General features: G+C 44.1%; 1 pseudogene; it reads right to left on the bottom strand.

Moving 5' to 3' along the window:
• Nucleotides 1–438: 438 nt before the first annotated feature.
• LOC109676546 (T-complex protein 1 subunit gamma-like) lies at nucleotides 439–4,100 on the bottom strand (annotated as a pseudogene).
• Nucleotides 4,101–4,315: the final 215 nt, after the last annotated feature.

Raw genomic sequence — 4,315 nt, 5'->3', positions numbered from 1 at the left:
ATTGGGGGTGGAGCCCCAGACTCAGCCTTTTCAACAACACCTTGGATGATTCTCAAGATGCTCATAGGTTTTTATCTTTAGACCTGACCTCTCCCCTGAGTTCTGGACTTGCATACCCAGTGGCCATGTCAACATCTCCACTTGTACACATCTACCAGGAATCCCCAACTTTACTTGCCCCTGACAGAATCCTTTCTTTTTTCTCCTCCCATCAGAAACAAACTAAATGGAAAGCTTACAACAGAGAAGAATTATACTCCAGTGCCTTTTGCAAACTGAGCTGGGACAGAAAGGGACTATGGGCTGCCCCTCAACCCAATCCCTTCCAAACAGTGTCCCTGGCGCTCTAGCTTAGGAAAGGGGGAAACTGTTGGTTCTCTGTGTTGAAGTTGCCTTGTCTACTACCCATTTCTGGCTATCATCAGGAGTCCTACCTTGCTAGCTCTGGTCATCACCTTTCTTTTTGTGGTCTGAGACGATGTCATCAATCCATAGCAGCAAACCTGCCATCTCTACGGCTGTCTTGATCTTTTCAGCTTGACAATGGCTCCCATGTACCTAGTTCTTTCATATCCATCAAAGTACTGGTCTCACCATTTACATTCCAGGTGTCACAGTTCTCCTGTGTGTGCTTGGTCCCACAGTTCTGGATCAGGGATTTTAGGGATGACATCTAAAGCCTGGTCAATAGCCCTGTATGGCAATTGTTCCACACCAGTCATGGCCTTGGATTTTTCTGGATCCAAGGCCATGACTGGATCCAGAATTCCTGGAGGTTGAATTCTACCTCTGAGAAAATGCTTTGCTCATCCCTAAGGAGAATGGTGCAGGCCTTGGGGTCTTTGCATTCAGTGATGAATGTAAAGTACTCATCTCCAATTTTCTTGATTTCCAGTAGGCTTTCTCCAATTCCAACATCATCTTCTCTCAGTTCCTCCAGTCAGCTGACTTTCCAGGCTCCACGGGCTGTAGCATTGTGAGTATTGTCTGACTCCTGGACTCTTCAGATGGCTGTGGTATTGGCCTGCTAAATCTGAGATGCCCTTTTCTATGATGAACACATCAGGCTTCAGTTGGATAATGTCATCACAGAGTTGTTAGATGTATTCTTCTTCCATCTGAAGGATTCAGGTGAAGTCTTCCTCTTGTGTAATCTCAATGTTAGTCTGGCTTTCTCCTTTCTTTTACTGCAGAGAAGATTCCAGCAGCACATTACGAGGGTTCTTGATAGAGCGCCACATTCATGGATGAGTCACATCCTTGTTAACTATGACTCCATGTGACACATGAGTCTTCAGTGATACCCCCAGGTATCTTTTCCACCCTTCCATATTTCTTGATGTCAATTTCCTTCCTGCCATTCTCCTCAAAATGTACAGTCTTGACAGCATCCAGGGCAATGTTGTAAGCCAAACCAGACCATCAGCTTATTACTTTGGTAGTAATGGAGCTATTGATGATGTTCAGCATCATATCACAGGTATTAGGGATACTGATTTTCTCTAGAGTGCTGACCATATTATCCAATGCCATGCAGTAGGCACCGATGCACCTTTATCGGGTGTATCTGCTGCTCTAGGAAGTGCTCAGCTACAGACAGCATTTCTCTTGCAAGATTAATTACTGTTGTGGTCCCCTCTCCAACCTCTTCATCCTGGGTCTGGCTAATTTCAGTCATGGATTTAGCTGCTGGATGCTGGACTTGAATCTCTTGAAGAATGTCATTGCCATCATTGGTCATCAGGATGCCTCCCATGGGGTTGACTGACAGTTCTTTATCCTCTCAAAACCTTACCTTCTTTCAGTAAATAGTAGCATTATCCTTCTAGATGCTTAAATAAAACTAAGGAGTCACTCTTCTCTTCCTCAAATGCTATATTGCTTTACTTCTACATGGGGGATCCAAAATGTTACCCCAAAAGCTCATGTTGAAGCCTTGGTCCCTAGCTGATGGCACTATTGGCAGGAGGTGGAAACTTTAAAAGGTGGGGCCTTCTTGGACAAAGTTGTCCTTGGCGGGGGGAATTGGGATTCTGGCCCCTTTCTCTCTCTCTCTGCTTCCTAACTACCATGAATTGAGCAGCTTCCTTTGCCACATGCTCTGTTTCATATGCTCTGCCTGCCACGGCCCTAAAAGTAATTGATGCCAGGTGTGGTGGCTCATACCTATAATCTCAGCTACTCAGAAGGTGAAGATCTGGAGGATTGTAGTTTGAGGCCAGCTTAGGTAAAAAGTTGATAGCTTGGTGGTACAGTGCTTGCCTAGCATGCATGAGGCCCTGGGTTCAATCCCAGCATCAAAAAAGAAAAAACAAAAAAAGTTAGGTTGACTCCATCTCAGCAAAACAAGGTGAACATAGTGGTATGCACCTGTGCTCTCAGCTGTGCAGGAGGCTTGGATAGGATGATCGTGGTTTGAAGTTTGCCCTGGGTAAAAAAAAAGTGAGATCCTATCCAAAAAATAACTAAAGCCAGAAAGGGATGGAGATGTGGCTCAAGTGGTAGAGCACCCACCTAGCAAAGTGTGAGGCCCTGAGTTCAAACTCCATTACTGTGCAAAACAAATAAATAAATAATGTAATGGAACCACGTGATCAGGGACAGAAACCTATGAAACTGAGAGCCAAAATAAATCTCTCCTCCCTTTAAGTTGTTCTCTTAGGTATTTTTGTCACAGCAATGGAAGGATCTGAGACAGCCTTGAACCCAAAAGGTTGTGCTTCACCATGGCGCCCAGGTTTAGATGGAGACTCAGCATCAAGGACCCTTTCTGAAGGCAGGCACGAACTTCCTTGCAGAGGTTGTTCAGTGAGTGCCATGTCAGACACAGTCTCCCTGGAATACTTGCAGGGTTCTGTTGGATGATCCATACACTGCAAAATCTCTGTGCTTATGGCAGAGACATTAATGCTAAAACTTGCATCAAATAAATGTAGGCTAGTTTGTTTTTAAATCCTTGGTGAGGGGGCAGTACTTATTGGACCTTCTAAAACTAGTGTTAATTTCCCTATCATATACAATCTGAATTCAGTTAGCAATCTTCCTTTTTACCCCTCCTCAATTCTGTGGCCCAGGACAGGTAAGGGGAATGACTGCTGTTCTCTACCCTTTGCTCTCCTTTCTGGACTGGGGTTGCCCTGAAACATTTGAATCTTTGTTAGAGAAGGATACCACTGCCCAGGGAGTGGGGCCATAGCTAATTACCTGTGGGTCTGCTTAAGTGAGCTGCGACAATTCTTTTTTCCTTACCCCTTACTTCATGCCAAAAATCACTCCCGAAGCAGTTAAAGCAGATATGACATGTCAGTGACTGCTTTTCAGTGGTATGAAAAGAGAAAAACAAAACTCTTTGTTGTGAGAGCTTTGTGACTATTTTGTCACTCTGAATGTTAATTACTGTCAGATAATATTTTGGGTGATTAACTCACCTTCCTTAGCAAAAATAACAAAGGCTGCTTAACTAATACAGCAGAAAGCAGGGAGGATGCTTTGTCACCTAGCTATTTCTATTATGGAGTGATTCTCTACCTGCCTCCCTTCCCCTCTGACCACACTTACTTAGGAAAAAATACTACAAACATTTCTTCCCCCATCAGGGGCCTCACCAAGACTTCAAATCTATTGGCAAATACTATTTTTGGAGTCACTAAGAGATATTATTTTACTCTGAAGATGAGTTGTTTATTAAATGAAAGAAAGGAGCCGTGCACACTCAGGAGACTTTTTTCATGTTTCTGTTTCTAAAACTTTTCCTGTCACCTTTACCGTAGCTCGGGTCTGGTGGGCTTAATGTCAGAGCTGGAGCCTATTTTCCTGGTGCTACTAGTATATCTCGTGTCGTTTCTATAACTGTGGAACATTTTTCTTTATGCAAAATGCTAAAAGAGATTGAAGAATGAAATGTGTTGATTTGAGCCTTCAGGAACTCACTATGTAGCCAGAAAGACAGATGTACATTCAGGGTTTATTCAGGTACCAGGGTCCTTGCCCTGGTAGACACACCCTGCCATGGCTTCCCTCAGGGCAAGGAACTTCTGCTCAGTTTTTCTCCTAAACTCCTGGCTAGCAGATCCTGGTGGCTGTCCTTCATCCATCGCCATGTCCAACAAAACTCACTGTGTTCCCACAGAACCTGCTCTTTATCCTGAGTTCCTGTCACCAACAGCCACTGGGCCATCTGAGGCCCTCCTCTACTTTAATAAGTAATTGGATTTATCTCTGGTCCTGTCAGTTTTAATTCTCAACAACTCCTCTTGCTCCCTTCTTCTCCATCCCCATTTCTGTTGCATACCCACCACTAACTATTTTTTGCCTA

This window comes from Castor canadensis, chromosome 4 (genome assembly GCF_047511655.1).
Source record: "Castor canadensis chromosome 4, mCasCan1.hap1v2, whole genome shotgun sequence".
Classification (NCBI taxonomy): domain Eukaryota; kingdom Metazoa; phylum Chordata; class Mammalia; order Rodentia; family Castoridae; genus Castor; species Castor canadensis.
The sequence above is the reverse complement of the archived record's forward strand: the minus strand, read 5'-3'. Positions and strand labels throughout refer to the sequence as shown.